The sequence below is a fragment of the Squalius cephalus genome (genome assembly GCF_949319135.1).
Source record: "Squalius cephalus genome assembly, chromosome: 6".
Lineage (NCBI taxonomy): Eukaryota > Metazoa > Chordata > Actinopteri > Cypriniformes > Leuciscidae > Squalius > Squalius cephalus.
In genome coordinates this window covers 43,408,627-43,430,916 of record NC_137127.1, presented here as the reverse complement: position 1 = coordinate 43,430,916, position 22,290 = coordinate 43,408,627, and the positions used below count along the sequence as shown (strand labels likewise).

General features: G+C 36.8%; 1 protein-coding gene across 5 annotated transcripts in view; it reads right to left on the bottom strand.

Annotated features, from left to right (window-relative positions):
- large2 (LARGE xylosyl- and glucuronyltransferase 2) overlaps positions 1-21,790 on the bottom strand; it is a 112,154-nt gene extending 90,364 nt beyond the window's left edge. Inside the window, exons 1-2 of one of the 5 annotated variants that reach the window (XM_079874383.1) lie at positions 21,465-21,760; positions 1,031-1,150 (exon numbers count right to left, since the gene is read on the bottom strand). The gene's annotated coding sequence lies outside the window, so the exon portion shown is untranslated. Of the gene's footprint in view, positions 1-1,030; positions 1,151-21,464 lie in introns of all 5 variants that reach the window. The other 4 variants (XM_079874393.1, XM_079874382.1, XM_079874385.1 and 1 more) reach the window with 4 other exon arrangements.
- Between the last annotated feature and the right edge of the window lie 500 nt (positions 21,791-22,290).

Here is a 22,290-nt window from a genome sequence, read left to right as displayed (position 1 = left end):
GACTTCTGAGAGACACTGCCACTCTGAGAGGCTCTTTTTATACCCAATCATGTTGCCAATTGACCTAATAAGTTGCAAATTGGTCCTCCAGCTGTTCCTTATATGTACATTTAACTTTTCCGGCCTCTTATTGCTACCTGTCCCAACTTTTCTGGAATGTGTAGCTCATGAAATCCAAAATGAGCCAATATTTGGCATGACATTTCAAAATGTCTCACTTTCAACATTTGATATGTTATCTATATTCATTGTGAATAAAATATAAGTTTATGAGATTTGTAAATTATTCCATTCCTTTTTTACTCACAATTTGTACAGTGTCCCAACTTTTTCTGATTTGGGGTTGTACTTATAACATTAATTACAATAACTGGGTAATAACTAGGTACTACTCCTAAACCTAACCTTAACCTATTTAGTTACCTTATATTACACAAGTACACTGTAAGTACACGTACACATACAGTAAAATAAAGAGCAACCCAAGATTGTTCTTTAAAAGATCTTCTTTTGGGTTCCATAGAAGAAAGAAAATAATACAGGTTTAGAACTATGGTAAATAAATAGTAAACATTTATTGAAACATGAGACGCCACATTGTTATTTCATCAATTTAGTCCCAGGTTTCTCTTTATTTTCATCCTTCATTATTAATCTACACAGACATAATGTCTTGTTTTGCCAACTGTGCACGAGAATAATCATTCAGCCATAACAGATTTTGAGTCAAGTGTAAACACGACATTAAAAAGTAAAACATATTTTCCTGGTAATAATTATACTGCTTGGGTGAAGATGTTCTGGATAGGGAACTAACATTTGACTACTTACAACTTACCATGCATGTACACATAACTAGACTGAAGTGAACAAACAACTTCTCACAGGAAAAAAACCCAAAAGCATTCTTGGACACTGCCAACCTCCACATTGGAAATGTGTAAAAACATATCACCTGGGCGATAGACTGATTCCTCTATAGCGAGGAGAGGAAGTTAATAGAAATGCATGAGAAGGTCAACTCCATCACCTCTTATAGATCAGATAGTGTCCACAGCACAGCAACAGAGGAATAAAAGGAATGAGTCAGCTTGTAACTCCAGGACTGCCAGTCCCGCTGTGAGTTTTCCATTTGAGAGAGTGTTTTTACCTGCAAACACATAAGCAAGTTGTCACTTAGCAACCTAAAACTTGCCAACTGAAAATATCTTTCTTATTTCACAAGGCTGAGGGGAATGTTCTTGGTTTACCAGGGACGGATTTAATACCAGTTGTGCTCTTTAGTCCTCTCATGGTATCAGTGGCAAGTGCTCATTGGTCAATAAATGTGTAAGTGTTTGTGCACACATGAGCTATCTGCTGACATTTGACCTACTAAAACTACTTCAATGTGCCTAAGTTCTCTTGAGACTGGTTATTTCCCCTGTGTTTTCTAAACTCACAGCACTACTTGGCCTTATTGTACCGGCATCCTCCACCGCCTTGAGTCCTCTTGCATTTGCAGTTGTTGTGTAATAAATCATTTCTACTGTCTTGGAGAAGTATCCGTAGGAGGTGCACAGTGCATGGCTGCACACTGCCATCAAGCATAAATTTGCTGTCAGACAAACTCTTTTAAAGGGACAGTTCACCCAAATGTACTTGCCCTCATCCAAACCTTATGCTGTCTTTAATGTTTCTTTTGTGGAACACAAAATGAGAATGTTTTTTTACAAACCTTCACGCATCTGTGAAACTCAAAAATTATTCTTGTGACGCAAAGCTGAATTTTGAGCATCATTACTTCAGTCTTCAGTGTCACATGATTCCTCACACCTTGAATATATGTGATTGTCCGGATCTTAAAAACTTTGAATTTGGGGAAACCACTTTAAACATTTGTTGTGTTGAGCTATTTCAATTACTTGTGTTTGATTTGTTAATGCCAAACAGCTGAAAATCTGTAAAGTTTACCAATAAACCTGATTTGGGGTTGAATAATTTAGATTACAACTATATATAACTTTTTTTTTTCTTTTTGCTATTCTAAAAGAGGTCATCATAGAAGAGGTCAAGTCATATTCTTGCAATGATATCTCATTCATGTTTATGTGTCAAAAATGGTGCACAGATACACCAGGATTGATGTCCTTGATGTCATTCTTCATTGATTCTCCTTTTGAATTCCACAGACAATATAACAGCTTATGGGAGAACTATTCCTTTAAACAAGTCCTCCTCTCAGAGTTAAAACTTTTTGGATCCGTTTTTGAGCACTGAGATGTACTTTCAGATACTTTCTCCACTCCTGAGGCCAAATTCAAAGGGTTTCCTTGGGCGTAGCACTTCACTTTAATCGAAAGTGCTTTGTCTGCACTGCAGTTCTGCGGGGAGCGAGGAGGTCGTGCCCAACGGTCACTGAAGTGTACTAGCTGTGAGGAACTGCAGAAGGGAGTGTACAGGGTCAGATCAGTGAGAAGAAACAGTCCATTTGCTTGAGCGAGTCCTAACACAGAAAGTGAAGCACTCATTCAGGTAGAAAACGACAGAGGAGAGTGGACGTCTCTTTTAACGACTTATTGCTACCCATGCTTCTCTGCTCACTGATTGAATAATTCAGCGGAGGAAAAACCCCCAGGGGTATGAGGTGACGAAAAAGTGAAGCACTGTTGCTTTAAGAAATATCTGTGGCAAAAGCATTAAATTAAATTGATCCCAACACTTTCCCTCTATCATTAAATTGGGGACAGGAACAACAGCAGAGGGGGGAAATAATATCTGCTTGAGCGGCAAAATAGGGTTATGCAATCTCACTTAAATATGTGCAGCTGTGTGTGTGTGTGTGTGTGTGTGTGTGTGTGTGTGTGTGTGTGCGTGCATGGACAGACACTTGATAGTCTGGTTGCACACAAATAATTCAGCATGAAATGACAGTAGAATGTCTGAAAATTAGTTTGTTTCTAGGGTCAGTGACGATTCTCCCAGCAGTCCCTTCCCTTAAAGTATATCAGGCTGTATTTTTTAAAGCAAGACAGTCAAATGGATGACTCAGACAACATTTGCTGAAGAAGCGCTTGAGAATGCACATAATTTCTTAAGCCTGCTGAGTTAAAAGACGCTATTTAACCTGTCTCTCCGCAGCGGATGCCAGCCAAAGTGGGTTACATTACGTTTTTTTTTCTCCCATAGTTGATAACTCGGAGCTCTGACATGCCTCTCGAAGTTAAATTAGTGAACTGCTCTGAAAAACAAGATCAAATGCAGTCTGAAACAGTGAAAATGAATAATTGAGGAGCAGTGATGAAAATGTAGCAAATTCCTCATTGTGAGAAACTGCAATACGGTTTCATTTGGATGCAAATGTGATTATATACTTAAGTTTCTTGTGCATAAATCAGCAACGTCAATCAAACCAGTGGCAAGAAAGAAATATAACCGTAATTAAATATAAATGTGTGTCTTACTTTCTAAACTGCAGTTTATATTACTTTTCTCGCATTTCAATCTATAAAGGTGTGTTAGGCCTGAATTCAAAAGTAAAACATCATTGCAGCTTGCATTCAGACACAAATCTATCACGAACCCTGACAGTCTACAGTCTCTCGTTATATATCTGATCTCAATCATGGATCTCGCTCCTCCTCGAAGATGCTTGCAGCGGCACTAACGGAGCATGAAATGTGACATGACAGTATGTCATTCCCTGAGACAGTCTGAGTATCGTTCACACATATAGAGGAAGAGATGGAGACGTTCAAATATACACGGTGCATTCCTTGTGTGTCCATCAGAAAAGATCACAAACGATTTATCTTTAGTGTGGCAATGGTTTATCTAGGCAGCAATTAGATTAAACGGAAAGCAAATTATTTTAGCTGATGTCTCCTGATTCCCAGATTTTTCTGCAGAGAAAATGTGTATTTAGTAGTAATTTTGTATTTTTTATATTATTATATTTTGTTTACTGTTTAACAATTCTGTCTAAATGATTAGTTAGAACTGCTAAACAAAGACATTAAACTCCTGTGCATCTGCGTTCAGGCATGAAGGTTCACAGTGCTGCCAAAATAATAGTCAGGCTTAAGAAACGTATCGGCCACACAAAAATTAAAAAACAAAAACAAATACTGGCTACTATAATAATCTTGGCGATATACAGGGGTTGCACAATGAAACTGAAACACCTGGTTTTAGACCACAGTAATTAATTAGTATGGTGTAGGGCCTCCTGTTGCGGCCAATATCACTATGTGATACTGGTGGAGGAAAACGCTCTCTGACTCACGCCTCCAAAATGTGTCTCAAACAGATTTAGATCTGGTGACTGTGCAGGCCATGGGAGATGTGCAACTTCACTTTCATGTTCATCAAACCATCCTATCACAAGTCTTTCTGTGTGTATTGGTGCATTATCATGCTGATACACAGCTCCAGCTTCAGGGTGTTCAATGTTTGAACCATTAGGTGCACATGGTCCTCCAGAATGGATTGGTAGTCCTTGGCAGTGGCGCCCATCAAGCACAGTCTGTTTCTGGGAACGCAACAGTCTGAGTGTTAAGTTTCTTTGGCGTTTCTTTGACAGTGAAGGTGGACACATCAGAGAGCAATTCATGTTTCACATTGTCCACAGCCCAAGATTCGTACTGTTGGCATCAATAAAACTGACATTTGGCATTGGCACGATTGACCAAAGGTTTGGCTGTAGCAGCCCGACCATGAATACTGACGCTGTCGAGCTCCTGACCAACAGTTTTGGTGGAAACACTATAGGCGAGGTGGGCATTTAATTCTACAGTGAGTTGGGCAACTGTGGTTTTATATTTTTTGGATACAATCCTTGTTAGTATCTGGACATCCCTTTCAGATAGCTTCACCTTGCGTCGACAGCAATGAGAATAAATGAAGAGTCTTCTAAATCTCAAAAGTAAAAGGCCCGGTGACACTTTGCAATAAGGTTCATTAGTTTACATTAGCTAATGTATTAACTAACATGAACTAACCATGAGCAATACATTTGTTACTGTATTTGTTCATCTTTGTGAACGTTATAAAAATACAGTCATTCATTATTTGTTAGTTCACAGTGCATTAACTAATGTTAACAAGATTTTAATAATGTATTAGTAAATGTTGAAATTAACATTAACAAAGATTAATAAATGCTGTAAAGGTGCAGTTCATTACTCATTCATGCTAATTAATGTAGTTGACTAATGTTAACTAATGAACCTTATTGTAAAGTGTTACCAAAGGCCCTAGTATCTCACACGTCTCCATTTCAGAATAGACCTTAACTGTGTCTCAAACTGTGCTCAGATTTGTCAAGACACCGAAATCTGCAATTAAAAGTCAGAGATACCAATAACTCAAATATGTCTCATCAAATTCTTCCAAGACCAAATGATCCGAGTTTTAATATTCATGGTTTTTATTTCTCCTAAGCGGAACTGAAAACTCCATTATTCATCTTGAGCAATGAAAGTGCAACCACTGCACTGAGCAACAAAGTTCTCTAGTGTGATCACATGAGTGTGTATAATTACATCCTGTAATTTAGCCCTCATTTCCTCCACTCAAAGCTCACTCTGGATGTCCTGTTCCATGTTTGCTAGTTCCCATATCACGTGGCGAAACATATCACATTGTTTATGCAGCGGCTGACTCATAAGTGACATTTAGTTCGTTTGTTTTTCTCACAACAAGAACTGCAAGTGGATGTAAAACAAATTGCGACCAGGGGACAAATGAAGTCCGAACAGTCACCTTTCACGCTAGCAGACATTCGAGGACTAGTAGCTCCCTGATTGTGCGCAACACACTTAATGGCAGCTCAAGAGTTCACTTTGATTGCAAATTGGAGACATTGTGACCCTCATCAGCACAATGTGCCACTTAGGATCAACATGTCTACCGTGAGAGATTACAAACATCACCTTAAAAACACAGAATTGGTCGGCTGCAGCCAAAACTAGCCTCTTCAGCTGATCATTCATACCTCAGGAGACTTAGAGGACAGAATAGAGCTATCAAGTGAAGTATCAACTTTGCCTCAGATGGTTCTCTTAAAAATTCCTTAGAAGAAATGAAATATGCTGGGACAATTGTTGGCATGCAAAAAGCATAAAAGAGCTATAAAATAAATAAGCAATATCACGAGTAGTCATGCGATATCAATGGCTGTGATTCGGCCGTAGGTATAATCAACATAGAGCAATATCGCATGGCTACGAATGTGATATTGAGCTCATACAACAGTTCGACAGCACAAGCGTGTAAATAAATAAGAAACAATAACCGAGTGCCTTGAAAAGTCCTCTTTTGTGCGGAACTACTTCCTCCCGCCACAGATTCAAATCTCCAGTGTACAGTTTAACAGTTGAGCCTAAGCCTCCCTTAATAATTCTAAAACGTCACTTTAGAACTATAACGAATGAACACTGAGTCGCTTCAGTGAATCTTATTGTATAGGTAGTTTGCAGTCACGTGATTGTGATGACGCGCGAAATTCAGATGGAGGGCAGGAAGTGAAGAGCGGAATGGACGAGATGGAGGAAAGTCGGAACGTACTACTTTAGACGCTATTACAAGAGAAAGATATAACAAAAAATTTAAACATATGTTGGACGTGATCCTTACGTAATGAAGGAGCGATTTTTCAACTGAATTGAAAGATTTGCCTGTAACATTACGTTTGTCTTCAGTTACAGGGGTAACTTACAAACTCAAAGAAAGGAAGAAACAATTACTTTGACTTTACAAAGTTCGGAAACTGGTACGTTACAGAAACATAGCCACATAAGTTGTATTAACTCACCTTTGACGAAGTGAATACTCATAGGCGTCGATTTCGGTGGGGACGCGTACCCACCAGATTTAGTCACGAGTCATTTTGTACCAATTTTAACTTAACGTCCATAATAATTGGACTTTGGGTTAGATTTTTTTTTTACAGTTTTCAGTGGTTATGAGGAGCAATATGAGAGAGAAATTTGGTGATCGTTGTTTAGGTAGGCTACATTAAACCATAAAGCTTTTTCAGGACTTATATATAAAGCCCATGAGAACCGTGGGGAGTCAACCCACAGCCGCTCTGCTGCCCTGCTGAAAATGTGAAGCAGAAACGCTTAAAGGGTACATAACATGCACAGTTTCACCTAATCTCATGTTAATCTTGAGTACCTATAGAGTAGTAGTGCATCCTTAATATCTCCAAAAAGTGTTTAGTTTTATTATAATTTTAAAAGAAAAAACAGCTTTCCGATTCTCTCCGGGAAAAGCCGAGGTCCTGGAGGCGGAGCTATAGAGTCAAGCGGTAGCGCTGATTTCCAGCAAAAGACAGAAATCTGATCCAGTTGTACTTACATGACTGGGGTCTTTTATCACTGGGACCGCTCCACGTTTTAATAGCAAACGATTTGCAAATCCAGCGTCGAGGCCTTGTTAATAAAACATTCGTCACTGAAACGACCAGAACACATAACCGCACTTCCTACACTCCGTTGCTGCCCCGGAAAAACAAACTGCATCCACTGTTCCTGTAACACTGGGTTCTTTGGAAAGCTGAACACGGTAAGCTTTCCCTCACATCCAAATACACACTTTTTTGGAGACATTCTTGAACAAATCCTATGCAGCGCTGGCGCCGATGATTTCCTGTTGAAGCGCGTTGATGTGCGCGGTCTCGCTCTCCTCTGGTCGACGTGTGCGCGGGCGAGCTTTTCCGAGAGAAATGCTCATATAAGGAGTTCCACTCTGATCTACGTCATTAGATCCACGATCGAAAAAAACCCAGCCGAAACTTGCACCAACCCGGAAGTAAGATTTTCGGCACAGAAATTCTCCGTTATTCGTCCAAAATATTTTTTTTAAACTTTGCCCATGTTTAGCATGAGAATCCATCTCTTTAACAGTGTAAACAACTCTGAATACATGAAACACCATTGTACCCCCCCTTTAATGTCAGATAACGTCCATAATAATTTGACTTTTGGTTCGATTTTTTTGACCGGTTTTCAGTGGTTATGAGGAGCAATATGAGAGAGAAATTTGGTAATCATTGTAACATTAAACCACGTCATGTCATATTGTCAACATGGTAGGCCTACTTATGAAGCAGAATAGTGGGTCATATGTCTAATGCTTTTTGAAAACGTAAGGCTTTCTTCTTCATAAAACGAGTCGGACATCATCACATTTTTGTATACATTTTTATTTATTTACATTAGTAAGCTACAGGACATAGTCTTTCAAAACATGACCAGCGCGAAAGAGAAAAAAATAATAATGCGTCATTGTACCCAGCACATTTCAAACCAAACTGACGCTCATGTGAATACAGCCAGAGACAAGGACTTTGATACAGCACACACGGGCATTTTCCGATTCGGCTCCTCTTGACCACAGGCTTAGGTTTGCAAGCCATTTTTTCCAGCGTTTTTCGGTAAATTTCTTGCATTTTTCCCCCTTATGAACAACAACTTTTGGTACACAATAAAAACTCCTCGTGGTTTCTCGGTTTGATCAATTTGAGCAACCATAAACGACGCAAAACATAGGCATTTTGAGTTTGTTATAGTGCTTCCTAAATGTAGCACATTACTTCCTGCCCTCCATCTGCATTTCACGCCATGGCAATGCAGTGACGTGACGTCATATGCAAACAAGCTATTATGTAGAGAGAGAGAGATCGACTAACCAAGTGCGTTACCTGCCTCTAGCTGATATTCTTCAGGTCAATCTTATATTCATTCACAAAATTGAATGTCCACTGAGGAAAGCGATATCTTTGTCTTTGTCCTTTTAAAAGGGGATTTCTCATGACGCGCTGTCAATGCTAGTCAATGCATTTGTAAGTTGAGTCTTATTGTTTACAACCTTGTTTCAGTCCCTTTCAATATAAAAGTCTCTGCTACTGACTCACTCATCTATCTATCTATCTGTCTATCTATCTATCTATCTATCTATCTATCTATCTATCTATCTATCTATCTATCTATCTATCTATCTATCTATCTATCTATCTATCTATCTACATTGCTATTAAGGCTTATTTTAAATGTTTAGTTCAGTTTTACTTTAGTTTTCGTTTAATTCCAGTTAATAATTTTAGTGATTCAACTTAAACTTATTTCAGTTTATTGCCAAGGCAACATTTCTAATTTTCATTTAGTTTAAGTTGTTCAACTTTTAGCTTTTTTCAATTAAATTATTAGAAATGTTTTATATAGTTTTAGGGTACATTTACATGACAATGATGTGCTAAAAACGGAAAAGTTTTTCCGTTTGTTTTTCCCGTACAGACGACAGCGGTTTAGTTTCAGTTTGGTTTTCACTCTGTTTGCCTGTTTGTTAATTAGTTTCCATAGTTCCTAATTCCACACACCTGTTCTGTTTCTCTTTTGATTACGTTTGTGTATCTAAGCCCTGAGTTTCCCTAGTTCATTTGTCCGTTATTGTCAATGTTAATGTGGTTGAATTCTAGTTGCTAGATCCAAATCTCCTGCGATCTGGATTCTAACAATAATAAATATTTTTATAATAAAGACTTTTTTTGTTGCTACTCCTTTGTCGTTCGCTTCAATACAGCCTCATCTGTGACGATGAGATTTCATTTGTTGTTTTTCTTTTCTAAAAAAAATGTAGTCTATAATAACATTTTTGATCAATTGCCTGTCTGGAAAAAAAATTGTACCTGTCAAATGTTCAGGAACTGTCCTTGTAAATTTACTGTCGTTGCTTAAAATAAATGGGCATATGCTTTGCACAGTTGAATTGCCGGTGCATAATGTTATGTCAAAAAACAACTACAAAAGAAATTAAGTGTCCTCTTTCTTCAGTATGATGGAGTCTATAGCCTCAGCAAAACTTTCAAGAAATGCTGAATTCTTTTGAGGATTAGATTAATATTTCTGTTGCGGTGTGTCATTTTGATTGACGTCTCCGACGTATCCGGGGTTTTTTTGGGGTTTTTTTTTGTGGTGGGCTCTGAAAAAGACAACCAAGAATAGAGAAACACATAGCTGTCATCTTTAATGAGCATCACTGCCTGTGTGCCTGATGGATTTCAGGTAAGACACATGCAGTCTCACAATAAACGCTTTCAAAAGATTCAGTCAGAGCTCAGTCTCATCTGAGGACAACCCGAAAACCGACGCCACCAAAATCAATTCCAAAATGAACAGCGTGAAAACATTATTAGCTCGCAGTATGATGATTTTCTTCATGTTTTATGATTGGCTTTCTTGTTGTGAAGTGAATGTAATCAATATTTAGTTTTATTCAGAGCATAATCCATTTATGTAAGAGACAAGCCTAATGACACATAGTGTACTCTTGTCCTTCGTCTTCATAATACAAAGCCTCAGGGCCGAATGTGGTGTTCCCATGACAACCGTCGATGACATGGGGCCATTTTGTGTAAACAACATTATGGAGAGTGGACTGACTTCAAAGAAAGTCATGGTGAAACAGTATCAGTACAGACTGGAGAATAACTGTGATTACGGGAAGTTGCCTGCCATCTAAATGTAAGGTATACACACACATTTAGCCGTCATGCCATCTTACGTACTTGCAGATGCACATTAGTGTAGAGAGCCTATGCTTTTTAGAAAAATCTGTGTACAAACGGCTCACTTTAATTGTCACTGCATGTAAAGAGAAAGTAATATTTTATTTAATATTTTGTTTAATATTTAACTATTTACTGATAATATAATATAATATAATATAATATAATATAATATAATATAATATAATATGATGCAGATGCAAGATCTGAAAAAATATATGGCCGTAGTTGACTAAAAGTTTGTGTGTAATAAATTCTATGTTGAATGAAATATATTTATATTTCCTTAAAAAAAGAAAAAAAAAAAAAAAAAAAGTTCCTTCTAAAGCTACTTTTTGTAATGTTTATTTGATGCCTTTCTCATTTAACACAATAATAATTTGTATAATCTTTTGGGGTAATTTCTCTGCCAAATTTGATATGCCGATTAATTAATATAATTAATTAGATTAAAAATGTTAATCGCTTGACAGCCCTATATATATATATAGTAGTTTCAATATGTTTTCAATTAATAAAAATATAAGTGTAACTTAAAATAGATTCAGATGACAAAATATGCTCCACACTTTTACAAATTCCAGATTTATCTTGCATTTTTGTATCATATCATTCCCCTATAAGCCTTAATTGTGTTTTCATTTTGTTTCTGTATGCGTGTCCCCAACACTCTGATATCCAGAAGATAAATATAGCTCAATTCCAAGACATAACACCAAAACAGTTTACTGTGCAATTTTAAGTGACAAAGTCCACCCGAATATGAAATTTCATGTGATATTGCTTTTCTCTGAAATTAGATGGGTCAAATTGAAGATCATAATCAGTCACAGCAGGCAGCAGATGATACTGTATTCTATGATACAGTTGACATTCCAGGAAAATTCCTTTGAAGTATTGCATTTCTGTTCCATATAATAGCCTATAAATGGCTTTTTCCACACAATATTCCTTATTTTCCACACTACATATTACATTATAACATTTTCCAGTTCTTAACTGAGCTGTGAATTATGAGTGAACAATGGATTGTTTACTCTGACCCACTATATGGCCAATACCAAGAGTAAACACAATTAAACTAAATAGCCTTTAAGAAAAGAGCAACACATTTGTGAGTCTCATTAAAGATAATGACATTCCAAGCTCAAACATGCCTCTGGCTATCGCTTTCTGTAAAGATGTCAGACCAAAGCCACCTATGAACTGGTGCTGTGCGCTTTGACTCGTTTCCATAGTTACAGTCCAAGAGGTCAAAGTTTAGAAGGTTAGCATGGTCCAGTATGCTGAAAGTACACCATTAATGAGGACAAAAGGCATCTTACTTCATTGAGGGTCATTTAAAAATCATGTTCAGATGTTATTCTTATTTCTGCTACCTTTGATGTTTATTTTGCAAATTGTATTGCAGTAAAATAAACAGTAAATAAATCCATCCAAAACAATTACTGGAGTACACAATTTCAAAAAAACACAGTGAAAAATTTTTCAAAGTAAAAACTACACCAATTTTTTTGTCAGTGTATTCATTTCCCCCATAGAAATGTATAGAAACTTGCGCCACAGAATAAAAAATAGAAGGTATTTTGACTTTTTATCTTACAATTCTGACTTTTTTCTCACAAATGTTTATCTCTTGCATTTCTGACTTTATAACTCGCAATTGCGAATTTATATCTCACGATTCTGAGAAAAAAAGGTCGCAACTGACTTTTTCTTGCAATTGCGAGTTTGTATCCTGCGATTCTGACTTTATAGCTGGCAATCGTGCGTATAAATCTCACAATTCTAAGAAAAAAAGTCTGACTTTTTCACATAATTGCGAGTTTATACAGTATATCGCAACTGTGACTTTGTAACTCGCAAATGCTAGTTTATATATCACAATTGCGAGAAAAATTATGAGATAAAAAGTCGCAATTACCTTTTTAATTTTTTTTCATGGCAGAAACAAGCTTCCATAAACTGTAAAAAAATGATATGATCAATAAGTTATGACAACATATGTTTTTTGACTACTTCAACCAAGCACTTTTTAACTTTTTTATAAGTTATACAAGATTCAACAAATTTTTAAGTCAATTTTATGTAATTTAAGTTGAAATGACTTACACAGACAAGCTGATTGTACTTAGAATTTTAAAGCAGCAAAAAGAAAATTCCAGCACAGGCTCAGTCTAAAAACGTACCTGTGGCAACATTTTTGTGAAATGCAAAATACGTTGCTTAATGCACATTTCGTGACAGTTTCAAAGTGAAATGATCAGTGAGTGGCGCTAAAAGCAAGTTTTTTTTTTTTTCCGGAACAGATGAACGTGAAAATGGCAACGTTTTATTAAAGTCGCAGTTTGTACGTATCAGTGCAGTTCTGAATTGAAATGTCCAGTGAGTGGCGCTAAAAGATTAATGCTCCATTACGTTTTAAAATAACATACACCTACACTATACCCTGCCCTAAACCTACCCGATAGTGCTGACAAAAGCAAATGCGACATAAAAACGTAATCATGGCATTTTAGCTTGTTTTTTTTAACTTTGAGCTCTTATATCGTGACTCATCTTTCATGGGATTCGTACCCGAGATTTTTAAGTCAGTAAAACCGAACATATGGAGCTGGTTAAGTGATGCATGCAAAATCCAAAATATATTAGTTTATAAATCATACACTATGGTAAAAAATGTTCTGAGGTCATTACATAATTGTGAAAGGAGCCGCGTGAAAACAAGTCTTTATTAATCCACAATCTGCCGCTTTAATCATAATTGTGTGTGAAAATGATTAAAAGTGCTTGCTGTTTTACTGCCTCTAGTGTTTTGCGTTTTGCAAAAATGTTGCCACAGAAACGTTTTTCCAATGAGCCCATGTTGGGTTTTTTTCTCTTATTTAAATAAACTAGTGCAAAGTGCCCGTGCGAAATCAATTTTTGTATGTGTTTTTAGTAATTGTTGATTCGGTGTATTTGAGTGCTCATTGTTACAATTACACAGCAAAAGTTGTGTTAGGCTACTACAAATGATGGCCGTGAAAGAGACTGTAAACGCATTGAATAGGATATGTTTAGTTGGTGAATAGCATAGGCTACTATTACACAGTAGCGATAGCGTTAAGCGCAGCAGAATAAAATATAATATTCAGAAATAAACAGTGTAGCTGACTTACAGATTCAGTTAACATCCACAAATGAATAAGCCAGACGATTCAGGGAGCAGGCTACACAGTGAACTCCGAAAAAACACTACGCTTGAGCAAACAGTTTGTGAATAGGTTACTACAAATGATGGTCGTGAATAAAATATAATATTCAGAAGTAAACAGTGTAGCTGACTTAATGTTTAGCTGACAGAGTGTTTGTCAGAATGTTTATTTTTAAACCACAACCTTCTAAGTGCTTCTTTTACTGGTATTTTTAACGATATCTTTTGCATTTCTAATCCAAACAACGTCAAACTTGGCACTGCACTTACTCGTGCCCGTAGCAAGACACCTGTCAAGTTTGAAATCCATCGGACTAACGGTTCGAGAGATATGCGAATAACAGACATACAGACAGACATACAGACAGATAGACCGACGTTTCTGTAATTTATAGATAGATGTGTAACTATAGTAATCAGGATTTGTTTCCGCCCAAGCTAAACCACACCCCCAGTCTATGACACTGTATCTGTGGCGGGTTGCCATGGCTCCTCTTTGACAGCAGGAACCCAGTTTTGATGTCACAGTATAAAATATATAGTAGACAAGCAATAAAACATTGCTATTTGTGAAGGGATCCAATCTCTCCCAGCTGAAATGATCTTGCAAACACACGCTCTACATCACATTCACAGAATGGCCACAGACAGACTGGAGAGTTCCCCTACTGTCACATATCTGACAGTGAACACAACAACTTTATAAGGTTTCAAATTATAGCAGATCTAACAGATTTACCTTCACCGCACAACCTGACCTTTTGAATAACCACAGCAACTCTCAGCTTCTATACAACCCTATGTAGGTGGTCTTCAATTACTGCTATGGTAGTTCCCTGTGGTCGGTCTGTTTTTAACCCTGTGACTGGGACGTGCTCAGAGGAGCTGACATGGCATGTGTCAGGGAATTTCTCTTCACACTTGTGCAGTCAGGTCTGCACGCCTCTGACCCTTAACTCAGCTCCGTACGCTGGGTGACACAAAGTCCACCGGTGAAAGTGTGAAACCCATAAATCCATCTGTCAAGACTTGCTCAGACACCTGAGGCTCCAGGGAGTGAAACTCTGGATGGTCATTTATATAAGCTGGTACTATTTCTTGACAAAAATAGATCCTTGCTGCCATATTTTTAATATATTCTGTCATGACACATTGCAAGTGTTGCTCGCGTGCAATCATTTTTAATAACAGTTAAATGTGGCTTAGCATGCCCATCAAAAGCTACAATTCTCTAATATTTTGGAAAAAAGACTTTTATGCTCATCAAGACTGTATTTGATTACAAATTTTATTAAACATACTGTAAAAACAATGATATTGTCACATATTATTACAATTGCAAATAAATATTTTCTATATTTCAATATATTTAGTAATGTAATTTATTCCTGTGACCAAAGCTGAATTTTCAGCATCATTACTCCAGTCTTCAGTGTCACATGATCTTTCATAAATCATTCTAATATGATGATTTGCAGCTCAAGAAACATTTCTCATTATCATCAAAATCAAAAACAGTTGTGCTGCTTCATATTTTTGTGAAAGCCATGATGCATTTTTTTCTGGATTCTCTGATGAATTGAAAGTTCAAAAGTACAGCAACTAAATTAGAAATATGTTGGAGCATAAACTTCACTTTTGATCAATAAAAAAAATAATAAAATCTTCCTAACCTAAACTTTTGAACAGTATATACTGCATATAAATAAATTATGTAATATGTAAATATATTACATTATTTATTAATGTATAAATAAATTATATATATATATATATATATATATATATATATATATATATATATATATATATATATATATATATATATATATATATATGTATATATATATATATAAATGAATATAATCAATTACTTATATTATTATTATATAATTATAATATATTATTAATATACAATTAATATCCAGGAAAGTCCTTGGACATGCAATTAGACAGTGTGTCGTAACATTTCTGTGTCCATAATCTTATTTCTTGCATATTGTAATCTGTATTTTTTTTTTTTTTTTTAATACAGTTCTGCGCTTGGACAAATATTTGTATTAATAAATTTCACTTTTCAGAGTTTGAGAAGCGTATGCTTTAGGAGCAACATTGCAAGCAACAACAACAACAACAACAAAAAAAAAAAATATATATATATATATATAGTTAGGTCCATATATATATATATGAATTTTTTTCAGGTTTTTACCAAAACATATTCAAGCTACAGTTATATAATGAATATTGACTGAAAGTGCACACTCTCGGGTTTAATTTGAGGGTATTTACATCCAAATTGAAAGAAGGGTTTAGGAATTACAGCTCTTGATAGTAGCTACCCCCCAATTAAGCAGGTAAAAGGTCTGGAGTTCATTCAAAGTGCGGTATTTGCATTTTGAATCTATTGCTGTGAACCTTCATCATGCGTTCAAAGGAGCTCTCCATGCAAGTCTAACAGGCCATCATTAGGCTTCAAAAACAAAGCAAATCCATCCGAGAGAGAGCAGGAACATTAGGAGTGGCCAAATCAACAGTTTGGTACATTCTGAGAAAAAAAGAATACATTGGTGAGCTCAGCAACATAAAAAGGCCTGGACGTCCTGAAGACAACAGTGGTAGATGATCGCAGGATCCTCTCCATGGTAAAGAAATCCCCATTCACAACATGCCCCAGCCAAGTGAAGGAGACTCTCCAGGTCGGCGTGTCATTGTCAAAGTCTACAATCAAGAGAAGACTTCACGAGAGCAAATACAGGGGGTTCACCACAAGGTGCAAACCATTCATGCATGGCTTCCAGTGACACTGCATCACTGGTGTTTATTGATGATGTGACAGAAGACAGAAGCAGCCGGATGGATTCTGAGGAATATACTGTCTGCCCAGATTAAGCCGAATGCAGCAAAGTTGATTGGACGGCGCTTCACGGTACAGATGGACAATGATCCAAAACACTGCAAAAGCAACCCAGGAGTTTTCCAAGGAAAAGAAGTGGATTATTCTGCAATGACCGAGTCAATCACCTGATCTCAACCCGATCGAGCATGCATTTCAATTGCTGAAGGCAAAACTAAAGAAAGACCCACGAACAAACAACAACTGAAGACAGCTGCAGGTAAGGCCTGGCAAAGCATCACAAAGAAGGAAACCCAGTCTTCGGTGATGTCCATGGGTTCCATAATTCAGGCAGTCATTGCCTGCAAAGGATTCTCAAAAAAATATTAAATATTAATATCAAAAACATTTTATTTATGATTATATTAATTTGTCCAATCACATTTGAGCCCCTGAAAATGGGGGGACTGTGTATAAAAATGGTTGTAGTTCCTAAAACGTTTACTTTTTGTTCAACCCCTTGAATTAAATCTGAAAGTCTGCACTTCAAATTCATCTTGATTGTTTCATTTTAATTTTATTCTGGTGGCATACCGAGAAAGAAAGTATGAAAATTGTGCCTGTGTCCAAATATATATGGACCTAACTGTAAATGCAATTTTGCCATTCATAAGTGACATCTGGGCTCCCCCACTTGATAAGCACCAGCCATCACTGGCGTGACTACAGTAAACCACTTCTGAATGTGCCAGGCCATGCATAAATCAATAAGTAAATAATATATGAGATTAAGAAATCCTTTCGTTCCACTGAAACGCTCAGAAACGCTGCACTCCAACAACTTCAGGTTTCAATAGGCATCGTGTATATTGTGTTTTTGTCCAAATAATTCATGATATTTAAGCTGCTGGAACAGCTCGCTCATGTTTCAGTTTATCAAAACAGACTTTAAAGTTTAAATCATAGATACAATCAGCATAGAATCTTAAATACCGTGGTATTGGTTTACTGGGGGGACAACAGTCCCATCAGACTGAACTATCTTATCTATTTTTATTTTACCTGTAATCAAATCTGCAAAATAAGGTCTACTATGTGCCAAACATGACAACGTAGGTGTTGTTGGACTGTTCGTGCAACTGAAAAACGTGTTTGAGCATTCAGTTCAGTAAGTAGTGTTTATGTTCTGTTTTTATATTTCATTTTCCTCTGCAGCTGTTATTGTTTGCGTGTACAGTCTTTGTAAAGGGTTAGACAGCATTTAGCTTTGTTCAGGGGTGTCCAAAACACAAAGAGAGGCCTTTGTTCTAAAGGCTCATTATTTTATTCTGAATCTCTGTTGCACACTGTTTTTGATTTTATTATGGCAAATTACACTACATTTGAATAATTCATGTTGTTCACAACTTGCTGTGTTTCTTCTTTTTATTCATGCCACTGATTGTTAAAAATATATGCAACTAATGCTTCTAAATTGCCCTTTACTGGTAAAATAAATCTAAGATTCAGAGGGAAAACTGTATTTGATTATGATCTCTCTGAGGCCAATTCCTTTGTCACACAGTAGACAACAAAGCAAAAATCAACAACAATGAGATTATCAATGACTATATGTCTAAACACCCTTCCAAAAAAATAATAATTCAATCACAGGTTTCCTTCCAAACCCAAGATAAGATGAGGATCTCTGAGGGTACGTTTACACGACAACGATGCACTAAAAGTTTATCCCTTTTTTTCGCGTACAGACGACAACGTTGTCAAAATGATCCAGTAGATGGCCAGTAGATGGCGATGTCACTTTGTAAAGAAACACTACATGCCTATAGATAAAACACGTAATACATAAGCATGCGCATGACACCATAGTTTTTACAAATCCGCGTTTTTGTAGTTTACACAGAGACGATAACGGTATTGTTTGGTAAGGTAAGGTTTGCATTTTCAGCCCACCAAAAACGCTGTTGTCATGTAAACTAATGGCATAAAAAGTTTTACGTTTTTAGTTGAAAAGCTTTTCTTGACTCTTTGAGCTTTAATACACTTACTGTAAATGGATGGTTCATCCAAAAATGAAAATTCTGTCATTTTTAAGTTGTTCTAAACCTGAATGAAGTTCTTTCTTCTGTTAAACATAAAGGAAGACATTTTGAAGAATGTTGTTAGAACAGTTGATGCTCCTATTGACTTCCATGGTATAGAAGAAAAAAAAACTATGTAAATCGATGGGGACCAGAAACTGTTTGGCTATCCACATTCTTCAAATTATCTTCTTTTGTGTTAAACAGAACTCAGAGGTTTGGAACAACTTGAGGATGAGTAAATGATGACAGAATTTTTATTTTAATTTTTGAGTGAACTTTAAGTGGGCATTGAATGTAAAGTTTTCCGACAATTAAAGGATTAGTTCGCCCAAAAATGAAAATTCTGTCAGTAATTACTCACCCTCATGTTGTTCCATCCCCGTAAGACTTTCGTTAATCTTCGGAACACAAATTAAGATATTTTTGATTCAATCTGAGAGCCGTCTCACTCCTCCCCAGCACATTCAACTTCTGGGTTGTACGTCAGAACGTAGGCTCACTATTGGCCGATGTCATGCGTGTGATGCTGGCCAATAGTGAGCCTACGTTCTGACGTACAACCCAGAAGCGCTGCGCTGTTACACTACGTGAACTCACTCAGGCCCACACAGAAGAAAATTAATAGTTGAATAAAGTCTTTATTTTTGTTTGTTTTTGCGCACAAAAAGTATTCTCGTCGCTTGATAAACTTATGGTTGAGCCACTGTAGTCACTTGGATTTTAACGATGTCTTTACTAACTTTCTGGGCCGGCAAGTTTCAATAACATAGAAGCCAATGGAGGAGTGAGCCAGCTCTCAGATTTAATCAAAAATATCTTAATTTGAGTTCCGAAGATGAACGGAAGTCTTACGGGATTGGAACAACATGAGGGTGAGTAATAACTCACAGAATTTTCATTTTTGGGTGAACTAACCCTTTAATTGCATGTTATTTACAATTATTATGCTTTAAGATTATATTAAATGCAATTAGTTGAACTTAAGAGTGCACTTTCCTTTGTCGATGGGATTCATTTATTTTGGGGGGCTCTTAAAAGCATAAAATGTACTTATATTTTCTCTGTCTGCTGCTTTAAATGTCACAGTTCACACACTAGCAGTATAGTCATTAGTGAAAAGCTTTTTATTCTTTTGTTTTACTTATTCACTTGAAAAATGAGCATTTACATAGACGTCTTAATGGTACAGTAGTAAACAACCGCCTTTATCATTTCAATAGCCAAAAAGAGAAGGTGGAAAATATTCGTGTAAAACCTTATTACTGTACAGTATAAATGGACCACAGAGAAAAAAGATAAAATAATAAAATAATTGAAAATATGATGATATGAGAGCACTCGAAATATCAAACACATGAGAGTTCACGATGCAAACAAGCCATTTCTCATTCAGCACTGCGGATGTGGAGCATCATAGTGCATTTCTGTGAAAAGGTCTTTCAGGACCAGAGGGGAGAACAGACCCCAATACGCAAACAAACCCGCCCAGAGACAGACTAGCTCCAAACCACCCATACTGTGAGAAGACACAGCCAGCGAGGGGAAGAGAGAAGGGGGCAAAACAGAAAGAGAGCGAACTGTCAAGGTAACTGAGAGAAGGATGAGCTGGAATTCTCATGAGGACATGAACACTGAGAGAAAAGAAAAGAGGTGAACAGTTAATCTAGGACAAATCTGAACATTGTGCATGCATGGCTCCCACAGTCCAGCTTGGCTCATGATGGTGCAAAATCTGTCATTCAGGAAATACATTTGCCCCATTTGTCACAGTATGCTATGCAAGATTATCATCCCAAACACAATCAGACAATGCAGTCAACCCCTCAAAATACTCTCTCCGTAACACATGCACTGTGACGTGAGTTATTAGTGCCGTGCTGTGAGTCACAGATGTTCCGTTCTATCTTAGTGACTGCAAATGAATCATTGCCAACTGACCCCAGTGCCACCGAGTGTGCAAAGTCACAAATGCGCCATCACAGAACACACACGAGCATGCCTGTCGTCTAATCACGGGAACAAGCTTCCGGTGGGTACAAATATTTTAGGTAATAACAGAGTATCATAGCTGTGTGATATGACTGTATGACGGTATCTTTCCCCCTCCTATCAAATCCTGACGGACAAAATTAATTCCGAACCAAACTCGTTATTATTTTTCAGTTTTATAAATAAGTCAAGATAGCGTATATTCACGAAAATAAGCTGCACTTGACAATAAGTTGCACTGCATTGTTGAGAGAAAAAACATTTAATCATTCAATTTAATCAATTTTTTTATCGTAAGTGGCTGCACACAATTGATTTTAGCTTCATTTAAACAAATGCATTAATTTGAACTAAAATTGATTAAGTTCAACTTAATGCATTTGTTTAAATGTAGCTAAAATCAATTGTGTGCAACCAATTACGATAACATTTTTTACTAAATTCAATGAATAATTTTTTTCAGTGTATATGATGAATAACATGATTGGTCATTAAAACATTGATCAACGTACATACAAAGAGCAATGAAATATAGTAAACTAATAAACTAAACTAACTTATACATATATAAAAAATAATAAATAGCAGCTGATAAATACGCAATTTCATCTATCCAATACAGATCGTTAAAAACAATGATGTCAGCAGCTAACTGCTATGGTGCAGATATACTTTAAATGTGACAGTTATTATTTCTTCTTAACCCTGCGGTGACACAGCAATATGATATATTATCTTATACAAATATTATCTATTTTAGCATTAAATAACCAGAAAACCAGCCCAGAAAACAACACATATTTGACTTACTCTCTGAACACTTTTAAGATGAGAATTCTTCTTGATACATATCTATTCCAACTCTGCAGATCTATGATTAAAGTTCAGTGAAGAACTTACAGTGCCGAACCAGCTCTCAACATCTGTGTCCACCTCTCTGAGCTGAAACATGTTCCAAACACAGAGCACCTGTTTCCAGATCTCGCTTATTCAACTGCTTCCCTCTGAAGGCCTGTGGCACAGTTAACTGTGCTCTCTGGAGACGAGAACCTCATATTTCTGCTCTATTCTGAGTGCTTTTCAAGACCAGCTAGTTTCAAGACAGCAACGGCCCCTTGATGGGAATCACTGCTGCTATATTCAGGCTGGAGAAGCTTTGGCTCCTCACTAGAGAGGCTGAAAATAGAGTCTGGACTGCTGTGCTACAATTAGCCTACCATGTAAGCTCTGCATCCGCTAGCTAGCATATCACAGGGGAAGGAGGGTTTTGTTGTGATGTACCCTGTGGTTCGTGCCCCACTGGAGAATCTATGCAATTCTATGAGTCAGTCATAAACAAGTGACATTTTGATGATTTGATTTCCTCAGGGGGCATCGCACTATAGCACATTTTGAGCTCTGACGATCCAAAAGCGTTTGTGTACTGTATGATTAAGTTGTTATTTTCTGAGAATGAGTAACAAGTAGAAAAAGTGTTTAGAATATGTAAATAAGTAAATGAATATTATTTAAATACAAGACAACTTAAGTGTCGCCTACTTAAAGAAAGTATTGGAAAGGTTGCATTCAGTTAAAACTAGGGGTTGAACGACTTCAGATTTTTTGAAGTCGACATGATGAAAGTCGTTGAAGACGT